The 19,557-nt window shown below is 42.3% G+C and overlaps 1 protein-coding gene and 1 pseudogene across 4 annotated transcripts in view; one reads left to right on the forward strand and one right to left on the reverse strand.

The window, feature by feature from the left end:
* DOCK1 (dedicator of cytokinesis 1) overlaps window positions 1–19,557 on the forward strand; it is a 522,558-nt gene that overhangs the window by 287,141 nt on the left and 215,860 nt on the right. The gene's annotated exons all lie outside the window — the stretch shown is intronic.
* Window positions 14,199–15,599, reverse strand: LOC101282793 (acidic leucine-rich nuclear phosphoprotein 32 family member B-like; annotated as a pseudogene).

Raw genomic sequence — 19,557 nt, forward strand, 5'->3', positions numbered from 1 at the left:
ATTGTACTGATGTATTTAGGTGGTACTGGTAATTAGTCAGAGGCTATCCCCAGACGTGTCTATTTTCAAATTATTTCAGTGCATAATGTTGGCACTTCTTCTTTAATCATTTCTTCTTTAAAGAAGAGTACCCGCCTGGGACAAATGACTATTTCCATGGGGATTAAAGTTAATATTAATAAGAGAAAACATTTTACTTTTATGCTTTCTTAAATTTCAACAAGTGTATGATTTTGAAAAGTATCAAATGCCTTCATATATTTGTGACCAAAAAAAGTTATTTCCTTCTGTATTCACTAAAGTATCCCCATTATTTGGAAGTTGGCAGATTGCCTTCAAATAGTTTTTCGTTTTTTTTGTAATCGGAGTATAGTTGATTTACAATGTTGTGTTAATTTCTGCTGTACAGCACAGTGATTCAGTTATACATATATATGTTCTTGATGACCATGCGTTACAGCCTCTGGGCCAGACAACCTCGCTGTTCCATTTGCTGGAAAAAGGAAGAGGCTCAAGCTGACTCTCATACTTGGGCAAAAGGCTGTTGCTAAGTTCATAATTTCTCCAATGCAATAATAATAATGTGCCTCACTCTCAAATGCTCGAGGGTTTTGCTGTCCGGGAAACACATGCACGTCCCCATCCTACGTTTCAGAAGTGATGCCTTTTCTCCTTACTTTTCAGTGTGGATGAAGTTTGCCAATTTGCTAATTTAACAAAAGATTCAGACCTGAGTAGGAAGTAGTTGCACCACACCTGTTACCCCCTGCTCTCCCTTCCGAGTGGATACGTGTCCTCTGCAGTGCAGATGTCCTGCAGGGACGGGCACCGTTTCCATCTGGTTGAGATCCTGCCTTGAGAGCAGGCCAGGACCCTTGCCTTTTAGAAGTTTGCGTGTCTGTTAATCGGTTAGCTCTGCTTTGCTAGGTGGCCCTGCAGGATATGGATGTTTGCAGGATAGCACTTTTTTTTTCCTATTACTGTTCTTAGCATCCGCCCGTGTCCCCTACTGCTGCCTTGCAGGTGACATGACCATCCAATTTGAGCTCCTTGCACGGAGCTCACGTTTAATCTGAGCCATCAGATGTGAGTGGTCTCGGTTTCCTTTTCCTTCACTCATTTCAAAATGCCTGTTTTTGTATGTCCCGCCTATAGTTCTCTCCTGGATTGGAGGCAAATGTGCCGTCTCCTTTTCAGAGCCCGTTCTGCGTGTGCCCGGTTTCTTTCCCTCAGCTTTTTAGCACTTGCTGCATACACTCTTGCATGTCCTCTTGCATCTCCCATCTCTGCATCTCCTCTCTCTTCTTGTTCTGTGCGGAGAACTCTCCTAGCCCCGGAAATGGTGCCGACCATCCCTGTTCATGCCAGGTCATTAGAGTCTGTTCTGTCTTGTTCTTTTCACCATTTGGCAACTCCTAGAGAATATCTAGCTGTTGCCACCACCACTTCTAACTACCCATGCCCCCGCCTTCTCTCCCCTCCCTTCTGGAACTGTTCTGTCCTGGAGTCCCTGACATCCTCTGATAACCACATCCCATGCCGATCAGACAGCCCTCATCCTCCTGAGCCTTTCCTGGGCATTTGAGTACCTCTTTGTTCCTGCTGATGGATAGACCAAAAGGACACATTGCCTAACCATTATTAGTTTCAGAACAACACTTGAGGGTAGAATTAAACACCCTAAATTTATACATGAATAAATTGATACTTAGAAAGATTAAGTACTCTCCCTGGTTTACATTATTTATGAAAAAATTGGAATTCTTTCACAACGTGGTTGTTATTTTTTTAATTTAAATATACTGTGATCCCTCATTTATGACCCTAATTTTAATTTATTTTACCTCCTTCAGCACTTTTAATCATTGTTTTTTTCTTTAATAAATTTATTTAGTTATATTTGGCTGCGTTGGGTCTTCATTGTGGTGTGTGGCCTTCTCATTGTGGTAGCTTTCCTTGTTGCAGAGCACAGGCTCAGTAGTTGTGGCACACGGGCTCAGTAGTTGTGGCTCATGGGCTCTAGATTGCAGGCTCAGTAGTTGTGGCGCACGGGCTTAGTTGCTCTGCGGCATGTGGCATCTTCCTGGATCAGGGCTCGAACCCTCGTCTCCTGCATGGGCACGCGGATTCTTAACCACTGCGTCACCAGGGAAGTCCTAATCATTGTTTTTTTATGACATCTTTTAGCGCAGCTGTCCTCATACTGTTGTCACCCTAATATTTTTCTTTCAACTTTTTTTGTTTCTTCTTATTATCTCCCTGCACAAACCTTGTTTTCATTTTCTTTCTTTCTTTTTTTCTTTTCTTTCTTTCTTTCTTCCTTTCTTTCTTTTTTTCTTTCTTTTTTATTGAGGTATAGTTGATTTACAATGTTGTGTTAATTTCTTCTGTACAGCAAAGTGATTCAGTTATATATATACATACATTCTTTTTTTAAATATTCTTTTCCATTATGGTTTATCATAGGATACTGAATGTAGTTCTCTGTGCTATACAGTAGGACCTTGTTGTTTATCCACTCCATATAATAATAGCTTACATCTGCTAACTCCAACGTCCCACTCCATCCCTACACCAACCCCCTCCCCCTTGGCAACCACAAGTCTGTTCTCTATGTCCACAAGTCTGTTTCTGTTTCGTAGATAGGTTCATTTGCATCATATTTTAGTTACCACATATAAGTGATATCATTACGGTATTTGTCTTTCTCTTTCTGACTTACTTCACTAAGTATGATAACCTCTAGTTGTATCCATGTTGCTGTAAGTGGCATTATTTCATTTTTTTTAATGGCTGAGTAGTATTACATTATATATATATATATATATATATATATATACATATACATATACATATATATTCACAGCACATCTTCTTTATCAGTTCATCTGTTGATGGACAGTTAGATAGTTTCCATGTTTGGGCTATTGTGAATAGTCCCTGCACAAATCTTGACCTCTCTGCAAACTTCTGTGTTCTGCGTCTGCACGTCCCATCATTCGCTAGAGGTTGTTAATCTACGACAGGCACTTCTCCCATGTCATTGCTTTGTCTTCCTAACATCCATTTTTAGGTATAAATTTTATCAACCAAATGAGTGTTCTTTATTTTTCTTTACTATTTTATAACTATGAAATATTTAAGTTATTTTTAGGGATAAGTAATGCTTCATGGACCATCTTTCTGCCAAAACATCTCTCTATTTAGGTTTATTTCCTTGGGATCAACTCCCACAAGCAATGTTGCTGAGTCAAAGTATTTTCAAGGAGGACTTAAACGTGTCAATTTGGGAGATTGGATGAACAAAACAGAAAATCAAATTTAAAGCGCAAGCTTAAAAGCTAAAAATGAAATGCTATCTACTAATCAGAAAAAATTGAAGTGTCTATTTATGTATTACTGTTCATTATGTTTGTAAGCAACATATTGTCTTGATTCTAAGCCAATCATGGATCTCAGTAAATGGTCAGGAGCTTACATTTCTACGAGTATGTTTGAATTTCATCACTTTTCCTCTTGGCAATATTCCATTTTGCCAACTATTGAGATACCCAGTCCCACAGTGAGCAGCCAGACTGGTCCTCATACTAAAGCAAGATTTTACTGGTAATAGAATTCTGGTTCATTAATTTTCTAAATGCTCTTGCCTGCTGCTGGAAAATTTTTGGCCTTCAGAACAACGTGTTCACAACTGTAGCCAGACAGAGGAATTTATAGAAGCCTTCGGTTGTCAGATGGGCAAGCTCTGCTAGGAATAATGGCTGGAGTCAGGCGAAGGTTTGAGCAGAATTTTAAGGGGAGGAATCATTGGTCGGGGAAGTGGCCTCCCAGTTGCTGGTTGCAGCCATCACCTTTCCATCGTTGAGTCTGTATCAGGGGCAGGGGTTGGTGTTCTTGCACAGCTCATCCTATAGCTCTGATCCAGTCAAGGCCAAAGAGCAGTGATCACTGACCATCATTTCTCCTCTTCCCTCCAGCTGTTGTCTGGCCAGAGGGTAGTACAGGGGACAGTTGGAGGAGGTACTCATTCACTTGTCGCCATATTTATCAGGTGATTACCACATTCCCATGTTCTAAGTGCTAGGCGTTCAGTGCTGCACCCATCAGCCTTGTTCCCTGGCCTCAGAGGAGCTTTATTATAACACGGAGGGAGGGGGGAGGGGGAGAGAAAAGGTGAGGGTGGGGAAAGTAAGACGCATTCCAAAGTCAGGCATCTCATGCCATTGTACCAAGAACCCACTCGTGGGACACCTGCTGAGACCCTCTCCTTTCAATATAACTTGCCTTTGTCCCTGATTTCCAGCTTTAAGGAGATGAAAACTGGTCTTTTAATTGGATTCTGCACATTACTTCCTTGGAACTGGATAGTGTAAGCTGTTTAAGCAGTTTCACGCTGGGTGTTATTTCATTAGTGACACTGTGTTTGGATCAGAATTCTCATAAACTGATAGTATGCTAATTTCCCAGAAGCCAAAAGGATGAGAATCCTACTGTGTGTCTGTTGAGCATACTGTGCTTTGCCAGGAGGTTCTGAGCTCCTAGGGATTTCTCATTCTACTATATATATAAAAAAAAAAAAACAACAAAGATGTATCTTGAAAAGATTTCCAGTTAATAAATATTAAGTTCACTTACCAATTTCTCATCTGTTTGGAGATCCTCATGGAAATAATGGCAAAGCCATGCTTCAGACATGTAATGCCCACATACTGGCAATGTGAGTGTGCTCACATATGCTTTTGCATGTTGAAGAACAAAGTTTTCTTGTATGTCGGTGCCATGCATCAGTGGGAAAAATGCCACATGGGAAATATTTTTATGAGATATTAAAAATTTTAGAATATAATTACTTTCATTAATCTAAAAGAACATCAAAATATTTGAATAGGGATTTCCTTTATAGAAATAGCATAATTTGACTTAATGTGCAGTAGTACATGTGAGACGCACAATTGAAAATATTGTTGTGTCAAAGTAGAATCTGCTTTTTTTTTTTGGTTCACTAATAGTAGAGCCAGGTAAATAACTTTGGTTCAAAATGGAATCATCAAGTCATAACATTTTGAACTGGAGGAACCTTTTTATTTTTTACTTTTTGGCTGGGGGTGGGGGAGGAATCTTCTTTAAATGAGAAAAACTGGTAACTTACTTAGCTTGCTGCCAATGACTCGGACAGGTAGCTTCTGACCTCTATCCCGTCTAATCTCCTGCCCACACCTGTGCTTATCAAACTTTTCTCACTCCACCAGCCAAGGATGCTCTTGGCAAGGATCCCCTACTGTTTGCACTGAGACAAAGCAGGGCTTTTGCAAAGTTCACATGTCTCTATACTCTCTGCACCATTGATGCCCGTTGTCTCTGTCACATTGAAATTCACGGTCCTTTCCTTATTTTTTCCCCCTATTTGGTGCTTTTATTTCCCAATCAAAGGATAATCAGTTATTAAGCTCAAACTTCTAGATATTGTTTATTTAATTCTCCAGATTCAGAGTTGGGTCTGTGGATTTGCCCTAAGGTTTTCCTTTTAGATTCAAGAAGATTGGGGGTAAAGAAGGAACTGTCAGTGCACTGTGGTTGGACTGGACTTGCTGAAACATACTCTGCAAGTCCTAACAAGTGTGAACATGTGGATTCATGATCTGTTCGAAGCAGCCCTAAAGAAGTAAAGGTTTTGCTTAAGCTATTTGGGGGTTATGGACTTAGCTTTTGGCTAACTTCCTTATCTCCCATCATTCTACTCACTCACATCTTGGCCATTTTGTCTATAAAGGGGAGGGAGTACTAGGTCTTGTTGGAGCTAATTAATTTTTTTTAATTTAATTGTGATGAAATATACATAACTCAGAATGTACCACCTAACCTTTCTAAGTGTACAGTTCAATGGCATTAAGTACATTCACACTGTTATGCAACCATCATCACCATGCATCTGAAGAACTCTTTTCATCCTTGCAAACTGAAACTCTTATACCCATTAATCACTAACTCTCCCTTCTCCTGTCCTCCAGCCCCTGGTACCCTAGCACCCTTCTACTTTCTGTCTCTGTGGATTTTACTGCTCTAGACAATCAGGGCTGGCTTTGAAAGCGTTCCTTGGTGTGGAATCCCCTGGTCATCTTCTCAGCCCACTTGATTCCAGTGCTGAGTGAGACCCTGTCTTCCTTACCTTCTGTCCCATCTCTGTCTCAGCCCAACCTGCTCTGTGATACTGACCATGTCCCCAGCCTACACCAGTGGCAGGTGTAGACCTACTCTTACCATTTTGACTGTCACTGATGCAGCCCCGTTCATTGTTCACACTGTCCCCTCCTTTACTGTTGGAGCTTCTCAAGCCTTGAGACTGTGTCTTCATATTTCTGTATCAGCCTCTCCCACAGTCTCCGGCCCAGGGTATGGGTTTCAGAATGAATGCTAGGAGCATTAGGGATAAGTTACAGAACCAAAAATGTTCAAAGATGTCATCTGGTTAAAGTTCCTTCCACTCCTGTGTCCTGGATTGATCTTCATTGTATCTTCCTGGGTGAACGAGCAGCTGCCTTTCTCAGTTGATTTAAAGGTACAGTAGTTTAAGGTTCGTCCAGAGGGAGTGATGAGAAGCTATACCCAGCAAGTGGTTTAATGTGCAGCTCTTGGAGTCACAATGTCTTAGAAAGATGGTCTCTTGTGTGGAACTTGCACCTTATGGCTTATCTTTACTTTACTGAGTTTCCTTCAGTTATTTCCTTAATTTGATGTAGGGCTCAGTGCTTTTTCAATTAAAGACTCTTGAACTAAACCTTTGGGAGGACGGTCTACATCTTATGAAGCTCAGCTTTTCTGTTTTTTTTTTTTTCCTTTTTAGATGTTGGGGGTAGGAGTTTATTAATTAATTTATTATTTATTTTTGCTGTGTTGGGTCTTCATTTCTGTGCGAGGGCTTTCTCTAGTTGTGGCAAGTGGGGGCCACTCTAAATCGCGGTGCGCGGGCCTCTCACTATGGTGGCCTCTTGTTGCGGAGCACAGGCTCCAGACGCGCAGGCTCAGTAATTGTGGCTCACAGACCCAGTTGCTCCGCAGCATGTGGGACCTTCCCAGACCAGGGCTCGAACCCGTGTCCCCTGCATTAGCAGGCAAATTCTCAACCACTGCGCCACCAGGGAAGCCCAGCTTTTCTGTTTCGAGGCCTCATTCGGAGGAGAGTGGAAAGCTGAGCCACGTGTAGCCCGGCCTGCTGGACAACGAAGTACTGTTATGGTGAGAGTGTTTGACAGACACTCTTTAATTCAATGACTTTGGATCAGGGAGATGCTGTTCTAATAGCATCAGTCAGTATTTTTGTCTTTGTCGTCTTTACCCATGGGTGTAGGGAGGGAAGTCGCTGTATCTGAGCTTCCAGGAGCAGCACAGAGGGGTACAGATGTCGCACTTCATACACGCTGATGTTTCTAGCATTTATTTTTTTATTTTTTTTATTTTTTAAATTTATTTATTTATTTTTTGTGTGGTATGCGGGCCTCTCACTGTCGTGGCCTCTCCCGTTGCAGAGCGCAGGCTCCGGACGCGCAGGCTCAGCGGCCATGGCTCACGGGCCCAGCCGCTCCACAGCATGTGGGATCCTCCCGGACCGGGGCACGAACCCGCGTCCCCTGCATCGGCAGGCGGACTCCCAAACACTGCGCCACCAGGGAAGCCCTCCAGCATTTATTTTTTATCAAGATTTGTGCTTACAAATGGCTTGTTGAAAGTAATTGTGTAATTAGCTTAATAAATCACCTTTCTGTCATTGGTCTCTCCATATCTCCGTACACACACTCCCGGATCAGCAGTTTGCCTTTTTTCACCATAAGCTTTTATCAGTAGGGACTACAGACCAGCTGAGGTTTGCTTTCTGCTCCTTAGCTTATCAAAATGACTTGGAGACTCGCAAGAAAAATAAGATACTGATGTTTTCTTGGTATATGTTTATAGCTATGCTTTGGGCGCACATGCGCCTTTTTAAAAATTTATGTGTTTACTTTCTGTCCCTGGAAAACCAGGTTTTCTTGATAACCCATTAACTAGTTTTTCAAAGCAATCTTTTTTAAAAAAATTATTTCCAATTTATTTATTTATTTTTGGCTGTGTTGGGTCTTTGTTGCTGTGCACGGGCTTTCTCTAGTTGCAGTGAAAGGGGGCTACTCTTTGTTGCGGTGCACGGGCTTCCCATTGTGGTGGCTTCTTTTGTTGCGGAGCACAGGCTCTAGGCACGTGGGCTTCAGTAGTTGTGGCACGCGGTCTTCAGTAGTTGTGGCTCTCAGGCTCTACAGCGCAGGCTCATGTGCTCTAGTTGCTCCGCGGCATGTGGGATCTTCCCGGACCAGGGCTGAAACCCGTGTCCCCTGCATTGGCAGGTGGATTCTTAACCACTGTGCCACCAGGGAAGTCCCATTAACTATTTAATAAGAAAAAATATCCTGTTTTAATTATATCCAAAGATAACTTTGGACTATTTTTTTTAGGCTGGAGAAGGACTATTAAGAAACACTTTTAAAATGTGTTTACATTTTTCTTTTACCGTGGCTTAAGTTATTTGTAATAAAGAATTTCAAATAATAATAAGCGAGAATTTAAAGCAGGAGTTTTGTGGAAGGGCAAAAAGGAGTGTATATGATAAAAAATTTGCTTAAACTCGAACTAGTAGAAAGTTAAAATACATTTTAATGAACTTGGATACGTTAACTGTGCTGTTGGAATAAGAAAAAGTTATATGTAACCGTTAAATTAGAAGTATCAGAAAAATTACTATATATACTTTTGTAATCTATTTTTGAGTAAGTTCCTTTATGTACATAAAATCAGTGTTTACAAACTGTATCCTGAAGTTCACATTTTCCACCGATTAACTCTATTCTCTCTCTGCCAGTAAATCTGAATTAGAGAGGTTTGGAATTCATATGTTGTTATGTGTCAGAAGTACACAAAGTAATAGATGGGAACAAGAATTGTAATTTGTTTCCAGGCCCCTTGTAACTGAATTTTCTAAGTACTGAACGGACTTTAAAAAATTTTTATAATTGAGTGTTTTATTGGAACGGAACGAGTTTTAGTCAAGCACAGCAGTTGCCCCACTTGCTGCATCAATGCTACAGGCAAGAGAGGGGTGTGTCAGAGACCTCCCTGAAGAGGACAGGTGAGCCATGGTGCGCCCTCCGCTACGTGAATCTTGACATTTTCTCCGATCACCATTCTTTCCTTTTAGATCCCAGAGAAAGGGCACAACATAGGATGCAGCCAAGCCCGTCCTTCTCCTTGTTTATTCTGTTCACCATCTCATGTTGATCCAGACTGCCGGCAACCAAATGCAGGGCTTAATCAGTTTTGTCTAATTAACTACAATTAGATTGAAGGATTTCTCTCCAAGGAGTGAGGGTTGCTTTGGAAGAATGCAGAGAAGTTAGCTAGCTGTTGGATACATAGCTTAGAAAATTACAAGTTGTTACAAAAGTATCTTTTCCACTATTTCACTCTGTAGTTGCCAGGGAAGGATTTGCATTTCTGTACAAGAGTATGCAAAGAGAAAGCCAGATAAAACCTGTCAAACGTAAGAAGTAGTTAATACAAAATGCTCCTTTCTAAGTGAGCACCAAAGTTGTTGATGTTTTGAAATTTTCCTAATAGGCAACTTTCTATCCCCATCATATTGATCGTACTTGTGGACTGGAGTAGGATCTAATTGGCAAAGAGAATAACTATGTATAAGACACAGGAAACTTGCAGGCAAATAAAGTTGAGCATTGAGGTCCCTGCCCTGTCTTTGCTTCTATCTTACTTTCTGCCTCTCTGACCAGTTCCCATAAAGGGGCCTGTTGGGCTCCCAGCTCCCAGGCTCCTGGGACCTTCACCATTGTGATTAGGGAGCATCTCTGCCTGGACTGAATTTCTCCCACTTCTCTCCCCATTTCCACCGGGCTGGGTGCCCCTGTTCCATTCCCCCCCCCCAGCACCCGTGTTACCCCATCTTGACCCTGCCACGCTAATACAACTCTTCTTTAATGGGTCTTTTCTTACCAGACACCGGGGCAGGCACCTGTGGCTTATCTCCATTCATATTCCAAGCCCCAGCACAGGACCTGACCTGTAGCAAGTAGTGATGCATGTGTGTGTTGATGAGTGAGTGGATGATTCCGAGGTCCTAGTGTACAGTCAGCTCCCCCATGTGGCCATTCTTGACCCCTCCCACTCACCAGGTAGCTCTCGATTGCTCTCTGAAGAACACACCTGTAATCAGTTGCCCTGCCTGTCCTCTCCTTTATCTGCTGCAATTGGCTCAGTCTGTCCTTGTTGCTCCAGAGCTGCTGTCCTGGACACCCTCTCTTCGGGGTCAGGGCAGCACGAATATACTTGCTAGGTGAAGACACCTGGCCATCATAAGAGCTTCCCAGGGCAGGGGGAAGGTGATTGAGACTTGTAACTCTCTGCCAGTGTGGGCCTCCCTCAGCTGCAGCACGGTTGGCGACCGTTTGTAACCAACGCATTTTACAAGCGGTGTTCCTAAGGCCTCCGTTCTGTATCCTCAGACATGCCCTGAGCACCCACCCGATGGGCAGAAAGCAGACGAGAAATGGATGTGAGGTGGGCTCTCTCGTCCTCTACCGGCTTCATCCTGAGCCGTCCGCCAGCAGCCCTTTATCTGAAATGCCTGGCTGCAGCGGACGCTCTGGACATTTTCCCCCGATCCTGGTTCCCCCTGGAAATTACCCTGCTCTTCCTGGGCTGGAAATGCTGCCCTCTGGTTGGAAAAGGCTTACTTCATGGCCAGTTATAAAGGGCAGGTCGTGTGTAGAAAGGGGCGGGGCCGTAGTGATGCCCAAGCCTTCCTCCTGGTCTCAGGGTCCCAGGCAGTGAGAATCTCACACTTCCTTCCATGCTGGCAGAATCAGGATGAGCCTCCTTTGATTTGTGACTCTCCCATTGGGGCGCTGATGGTGAGGTTTCATTGCGGCTCAGACACAGTCAGATCTGGAAGCCAAATCTTGGGGTGACTTTCAGGCTGGGCTGAGCATGGGTCCCTAGCAATCCCCCTCAGCTCCCTCCGAGTTACATGCGACAAGGTAGGACTTTTTGAGCCTTGCATAAACGTGCTGTATTGGATGTTCCTGAGCTCTGACTGGTCTCTTCCCCATTACCTTTATAACCCTTAGCTTGAATTTTACTGCCTACCCTATAACTGATACTTGTTAGTAACCGAGTAGATTTTCCATCTGGTAAAATCATGAAAGTATTAGAAATTTGAAGGTGATTTTATTCTTTTTATTTTATTGACTTTATAGAAATTTATTTCATAGCAATTATGCCAAAGTAAGGACTTATCAAATACACAAGAAATGTGAACCATATAAATACCTCATTATCCTAACAAGACTCTAATTATATCAAAATTTTCTCAGAATTTTATTGAAGCCATTAGCATCTCAAAATAGTAAATAAATATGTTCTTTTCTCTGTCAGATTATAACGATCTCCTTGATCATACATATTTCTTTGTATGTTATTGAATTTCTCTGTTCTTTCAAAGCAAACTTTTTTTTAAATGGTGATACACACATGCTGGGTTAATGTCCTTTGGGCTTCAACACACTCTTCTCTGCATTCTGTGTTCTATGACGATAATTTTAATATTTCAAAACGAGCCACATTTGCCCTCGCCTGTTTTTCGTACGAATGGATTTTGCTCACAGGTTGTAGAGGGAAGGGGAGTTGAATCATCTGGCTGCAGGGCTTCTCTCCTTCCTGATGGAGTGTAGATGAGGAGACCCTCCAGAAAGGTGTGCCTGAGTCTCGGGAATGTGCCCGGGTCCCCAGGTGGTTGGAAGACTCTTTCTCTCTCATCTGTGGGGCGGGGAGCAGCCCGGTGCGCTTGGCGGAATGTTCTCTCAAACGCTATACAAAGCCTGTGAGCAAAATGAGGTTTTCTGCTTCCTCATTATTGCTGGATTACGTGGCTGCATTGTGATCGCTTGGTGGCTACCATCGCACTCTTGTTTGGTTTTTGCCTTTGCCCTGTGTTTTGATGGAGGCTTACAATGACGTGATGTGACTCAGGTGAAGCTTTGCGTGGGATGGAAGCCACGGGCTGCACCTGTACACACCTATTACTGCCCAGTAAACAGACTCCCAGACCATGTCTTACAACAGGGCCCTGGGCTTTTACTCCATGTACAAAAGTACACAAATTTTCTAGCATATCAGGTTGTCGTTATCAATGCAACGCCTGTTAAATGACCAGGCAGCTTTGCTTTAAGACTCACCTGGCAATTCTTTTTTTCCAGGACACAGTGTTTAAATTTGCTTTGAATATGATAACCCAGAGAGAGAGCTCTCTTTAGAGAAAAGGTAGATGGCGAATCCCCAAGGTAGTTTCTTACATTCAGATGCGCTCACAGCAAACCCCACCACAGACATTGTGCTAACTAACGTGAATTCAGTACTATTAGATACCAAAAAAATTCTGGTAGTATTGTCAGCGTCTCAGAACATACATTTCAAGTTGATTGTAAAAAATACTTCGGTACATGAATTTCTTTAGAAAAGTGTTACTTAGCAGTAGGTTTAGGGATCTTTAAAAAGACTAGAAAGAAATTGATAACTTCATTAGAAGTACATTGTTTTTAATTGATATTATCAATCTGTCCTTATTTCCAATTATGGCCTTTGCTGGACTGAATAATTTCCCTTTTATTTGTTTATATTAGGCCTTTTTTCACTTTAATTTTTTTTTTTTTTAATGACAACATCATGGGCATTCAGTCTGCTTCGTCAAAGGATTTATTGCTCTTTTCTTGGCATTAGAGCTTGGCTGGCGAGTGAAACGGTGATCCCTGCCCTCTTGGAGTCTATATTCCAGTGGGGAGAGTTGGTCAACAACAATTCTAATAAGTAGGTAGATTACGTGAATGTGTGTGAAGGTAACTCCTGCAGGAGAAGGTGGTGTGAGAGGATGGGGTGTGCTGGGGCCTGAGCGGGGGTCCCACTTTAAATGGGGTGCAGCAGCAGCAGCGCTGGGGAAGCAGGCCTTGGAGCCACGTGCTGGAAGAAGGGGCTGGGAGTAAGGTGGTCTTCTTGGGGAGGAACCTTCATCAGAGGACACAGGCAGGGCAGCCTCTTGTGGGGAGAAGCTGGGCAAGTTCTGAGACCCCATGGAGACTGTGACTGAAGCCATGAGGTTACATTAGGTTCTAGGGCTGCCATAACAAAAGCCACAGAGTGGGTGGCTTAAACAACCAAAATTCATTCCTTATCATTCTAGAGGCCAGAAGTCCACTATCAAGGTGTCCTGCTGAGTTGGTTTCTTCTGAAGTCTCTCTCCTTGGCTAGTAGATGGCCGTCTTCTTATTGCATCTTCACATGGCCCTTCTTCTGTGTGTGTGTGTGTCCTAATCTTCTCTTCGTTAAGGAATACCAGTAATATTGAATGAGGGCCACCTAATGACCTTATTTTACCTTGTCTCTTTAAAGACCCCATCTTCAAATACATTTACATTCTGAGGCTCTGGGGGGTTAGGATTTCAACATATGAATTTGCAGGGGAGGGGGGACAAAGTTCAGCTCATATCAGAGATGGAGTCAGGGGTATTTTGTGGAGAGGGGGGCAGCTCATGGATGGCCTTGTAGGCCCATTCATTGGTCGACATTAGAAATTATTATTTGTGATAATGGTTTTATCCCCAATAATGGTGCTTTCCTTTCCAGAATTCCCATGTAGTTGTGTGAAGTTTCCAATTCTTTCAAACAAATACCTCCTGTTGACCGTGCTTCTCTTTAACTGATCAGTCTAGAATTCTGCTTTTTGCCCCTCATGACACCAAAAGAGCTGATTTAAATTCAAAACTAGTGGGCTTCATTATCCCGTGTACTTCTTGTTGAGACAGGAGCTAGGATCACTACATTTTGCACTTTTAACTGTGTAGCCAGAGAATTAGCTTGTGAAAAACATACTCAATTTTGCAAACAAGGAGTGATTCTGGAAAGTAATTAAAATTCGTCATTATAGTACGACTCTGTGGATTTACCTTCCACTACATGCTGTTAAGATCTTGTCTAATCAAGATTAATAAAAAAAAAAAAAATCTTGGCTGAACATCTGTTGAAGAGTGGCTCCCAATGTAGATCGTCTCAGTGTGACTTGCGACTAGAGGTTTGGGTTCAGGTGAAGGGAAACCAATGTGATTTGTGATGCTTCCTTTCTTTCTTTCTTTTAAATGTTCAGATTTTATTTACAAAGCTTCTTTGTTGTACAGAACGTAAAAATGCTGTTACAATCTCAGTGTAACTGGCAGCCACGGACGGTCGACTCACAAATCACAGCTGTCCACGCTACAGCAAGTCTTACACAAAAACCTAACAACGCTTATAATTTTGTTGAGGTGAAGTCCCCAAGCTTGGTGGTGGATTTCTAAGAGGGACTAAATGGAGGACGGTGGAACGTCACAGAAACTGTTCTTTGGCTCTTTGGGTGGGTTGGTGTCCTGGGGTTTGTGATCACAGCTACCTTTTTTTTTTTTTTTTCTTAAACAGCTACCAAATCCCTGTGAGCAGTCCAGCCAATACTGAACAGTTCTTTTTTGCAGGTTATTGGGGTCTCAATCATCTTTGCCTTCATCGTGTTTCTCTCTTCCTCTTTTCACCTTTCCCGATTTCTTTCTCCTCATCTTCATCTTCATCTTTTTAAAATAAATTTATTTATTTATTTTTGGCTGTGTTGGGTCTTTGTTTCTGTGCAAGGACTTTCTCTAGTTGTGGCGAGCGGGGGCCGCTCTTCATCGCGGTGCACGGGCCTCTCGCTGTCTCGGCCTCTCTTGTTGTGGAGCACAGGCTCCGGACACGCAGCGTCAGCAGCCATGGCTCACGCGCCCAGCCGCTCCCCGGCATGTGGGATCCTCCCGGACTGGACGGAGCACGAACCCGTGTACCCTGCATTGGCAGGCGGACTCCCAACCACTGCGCCACCAGGGAAGCCCCTGTCTTCATCTTCATCAGCTTCTCCATCATATCCGAATTCTTCCTCCCCACTGACTTCGTCTTCATCCTCCCCTTCTACGTCTTCGTCTTCATCTTCATCCTCTTCTTCACCCACACCATCCACCTCGGCATCTGAGTCAGGGGCTTCACTGTCTTCTCGGTCATAGCCAACCAGGTAGGTGAGCTGGGGTGGGAACTTGAAGACACTCTCTCCGAAGTCAGTCAGGTTAGTAACCTCACGGTTAAACAGATCCAGGCTCTTCAGACATTCCAACTTTTTCAAAGGTTCCAGGGTGCTGATATCTTTCAGTTTATTTCCACTTAAGTTTAGATGTATAAGATTTGGAAGTTTTTCTGCTAACCTATCCAGATCTCCCAAGATTCAATTGTCACTGAGCTCAAGCTTTTTCAATTTGGGTAGTTGAGGAGATTTGAAACTGAAATCAAGCCTACATTAATTAAACTGAGGAACTCTAAGTTCACACATTCAGCCGTTAAGCCCTCAATTTTCCCATCATTTGATGTGCAGTTGTCCAGGACAAGTTCTTGAACAGCTGCCGGGGTGCAGCTCCTCAGCTCCAGGTGGATCGTCCTCTTCATGTCCATGTTTCTCTCTCCCACCCCCCCACCCCGGGTCTTCAAACATAACTTTCCGCGGCGGGGTCGGGGGACGGGGGAGAGGCGTCCTAGGCTGCGCAGAGAGGGCTGTCGGAAGGGGTCTGAGCGGTCCCGGGCGGTGGGTGGTGTGCGGCGTGCCGGCAGGCGAGCGGAGCCCCTGGAGCTGGAGCCGGTGCCTCCTTTTTATTTTTATGCGTGAGTCAGGTACCTGAAATGTCTGTGATTGTCATGTTAAAACATTAATCTTCAGAATATGTGAATTTGGTTTAAAGAGATTAATCTTAAGAAAACAGTGTTTTATATTCCCTAATTAAAACTGTGGTGGTCACCATTATGATTGGTAATTACAAGACACAGCTCTAAATTTTGAGAAGAGTAGGGGAATGGCTTCTTCTAGTATTTTCATTAAGTCTGTGTAGGAATAGATAGATGTGAATAATGTGTACATAACTCTGGGTACTCGCTGTATATTTTGATTGATATCCCGTTGAATATTTTTCTCAACATCTTGGAAGGGGTTTTGGTTTTGTCTTGTTTTTGCAAAATGTGATGTGACAGTATCTACAGTGTATACTTGCCAGGTGCATGATGATACCTCAGAGCAAGTACCAGAGGGTCTCCTTAAGACACTAAGGAGCTTTAAACAAGAGCTTCACTTGTCAGGGTTGAGTGAAGCTCTTGTTTAAGTTTAGCTGACAGTAAGCTCCCTGTCAACACACTCTGGCCAATAGAATGTGAGTTTCATGAGGGCTTCTGGAATAGTGCCTAACACAGTGTGCCTCTGTAAATGTTAGACGATGCCCTTCCTAGGAAATGGGATTTATGAAGAAATGTCCCTCTTCTAAGTTTTGTTTTATTATAGCTTGGCCTTACATATTTATTTTGGGGGGTGGTACCTTTCTTGCCCCCTTAGTAAAATTTAACAGCATCCCTATGTGCTCTTTTTTTTTTTTTTTTCTTGTTGCCGTATGCAGGCCTCTCACTGTTGTGGCCTCTTCCGTTGCGGAGCACAGGCTCCGGACGCGCAGGCTCAGCGGCCATGGCTCACGGGCCCAGCCGCTCCACGGCATGTGGGATCTTCCCGGACTGGGGCATGAACCCGTGTCCCCTGCATCGGCAGGCGGACTCTCAACCACTGCGCCACCAGGGAAGCCCCCTGTGTGCTCTTTTGATGCGTAATTCTATTGCTGGATCTTTTTGCCCTTCAATATAAAACTCTTATATTTTAGTAATATCCATAATCCTTTTTGTTTAGCTTCACATATTTTGTCAGAGATGATCTCTAGGTTAGGAATTTTCCTTAACATCTTAAGGTCTATCTTAAGCCAATATCCAGGAGACTAGATATTAAATATTCTCACCACCCATAAAAATGGCAATTATGGGACATGATAGGTGTGTTAGCTAACCATAAGTTGTGATTGTATTGCAATATATAAATGTATGAAATCAACACATTGTATGCCTTAAACTATGTCAATTAAATCTCAATTAAAAAAATAAAAATAACACATTAGACCCTAAAGGCATGCATGCCCATTAAAATCTCTAAAAACAACCCCAAAGATGCTGGCTCTTATTACAACTTGCCATCATCTTGGTGGTGAGGACCTGTGTAGTAGGTCCAGAAACAGAAATACAGTTTATAGCGATTGGAAAGGACAACACAAAATTGTTGACAGATGTTGGCTTGGTCTGTTTTAACATCTCTCCCCCGGCCCCCCTCCACACCCCCCTCGTAACAAAGACTACAGGGAGTGATGACAGATTTCTGCAAGTTGACAGTCAATGGTTTTCCCAAGTATACAAATAAAAATATAGAGAAAAATTTAAAGCTTTTTGGAGAAAAAGCTCTCCTCCCACTAGGAACAATAATACAAGAGCCGTTTAAGATCCATATGATGAAAATCACAAAATATTCCTGAATGGCATCAAAAGAGACTTGAACAAACGGAGAGACACTGGGTGCGTGTAATTGAGAAGGCTGCTATCATAAGCCTTCTCAATGAATTTAAAAATTCAGTGCCACCTCAATTTCAATTCCAGTGGGACTTGTTTCACGCTCAGTAATGTGGTTCTAAAGTTCATGCGAAAGAATAGATTGGCATGGACACTCAGGGAAATGTGAAAACCAAGGGTAGTGATGTAGGACTTGTACTACAGATAACAAACCATTTGAAAGCTAAAGCTACAGTAACTGAGGTATGATCCAATGTTCATTAAAAGTAGTCTCTTTCTATATATGTGAGAGCAAGAATGAATCCACCAGAATATCAATATTAGTTGCATATCATCTTATGGGGATTTTATGATTTTCAAATTTTCTTCTTTATATATATATATTTCTTCTTCTTTTTACTGTGTGATCATATATATATATCTATGATCATACAGTAAAATTCACCCTTTTTAGTTCTGAATTTTGATGGATATATACAGTTGTGTAATCACCACCAAATACAAATTTAGAGGATTGTGATATGCCTAAAAAAGTCCCCCCTCATCATTCCCCTCTGGAGTCAACTGTCTCCCCTTTGTCACTGTAGTTTTGGGTTTCTAGAATGTCACATAAATGAATTGATACACTGTGTCGCCTTTTGTGTTGACGTCTTTCAGTTAGCACAGGTTTTTTTTTCTTTGAAACAAAAGAAACCCTTGGTGTTTGACAACGATGCACATTTATTTATTCAGCAGTAGGTCCATTGTATTGCGCAGTACTGTTCCATCATACGGATTTACCACGGTCTGTTGATCCACTTACTAGGTAATAGACATGTAAGGTGTCTCCATGTTTGGCAATTAAGACTAAGACTGTCTATAAATATTTGTATAGAGGTCTTTGTGTGGATATATGTTTTCATTTGTCTTGGGTAAATACCTAGAAGCAGGAAGGTTGGGTCCTGCCAAACCTTTTCCAAAATGTCTGTATCCTTTTGCCTTCAGACCAGCAACATAGGAGAATGTCTGTTCTGCAACTTCCTGCTTTTTTTTTTTTTTTTTTTTAAACTTTAGCCATTCTAATAGGTGTGTAGTGGTATCTCACTGTGGTTTTAATTTGCATTTTCCTAATTATTAGTGACACTGAACATGGTTTCATGTCTGTCTCGGCCATTTGTACCTCCTTTTAAGTGAAATGTCTCTTTAAATTTTTTTGCCAGTTTTTCGATTTGGTTGGTTGTTAATTGAGTTTTCAGAATTCTTTATATATTCTGGATACAAGCCCTTTGTCTAAGGTGTGTTTTGCAAATATTTTCTCCAGTTCTGCAGTCTACCTTTTCACCTTCTTTTCAATGTCTTTCAAAGAGCAAAGTTTTTGATTTTGAAGAAGTTCTTTTGGTCATTTTTTTCTTTTATGTTTCCTGCTTTTTGTATCCCAGGAAGTATATGCCAAATCCAAGGTCAGAAGGGTTTTCCTTGTGTTTTCTTCTAGAAGTTCTGCTGTTTTGGGGGTTTTGCGTTTATGTCTATGTTACATTTTGTGTTGATTTTTGTATATGAGGCAGGGTGAGGATCAATTCTCTCTCCCCACCCCCTGCCTTTTTGTTTGGGACTTTTCATATGTGTCTAGTTGTACCATTTGAAAATACCACTTGTTGAAAAGATTATACTTTTTCATTGAATTTTCTTGACACCTTTGTTGAAAATCTGTTAACCATATGTGTGCAGTCGGGTTTTTTCGTCTATGGGCCTTTCTCACCAGTACCGCACAGTCTTGATCTCTGTCGCTTTATAGGCAGTCGTAAAGCAGGTGTGTGTGTCCTTTTACATTCTTCAAGATTCCTTTGGCTGTCTCACATTATCTGCTTTTCCACTCAAAGTGTAGAATCAGATTGTTAATTTCTACAGTAACCTCCTGCTGACTGTAGCTCACTTGGCACCCTAACTATATTGATTCTTCCAAAGCATGAACACAATATGCATCTCCAGTTTTTTTAGGTGTTCTTTGACTCTGTTTTGAACGTT

The sequence above is a fragment of the Orcinus orca genome, chromosome 14 (assembly GCF_937001465.1).
Source record: "Orcinus orca chromosome 14, mOrcOrc1.1, whole genome shotgun sequence".
Lineage (NCBI taxonomy): Eukaryota > Metazoa > Chordata > Mammalia > Artiodactyla > Delphinidae > Orcinus > Orcinus orca.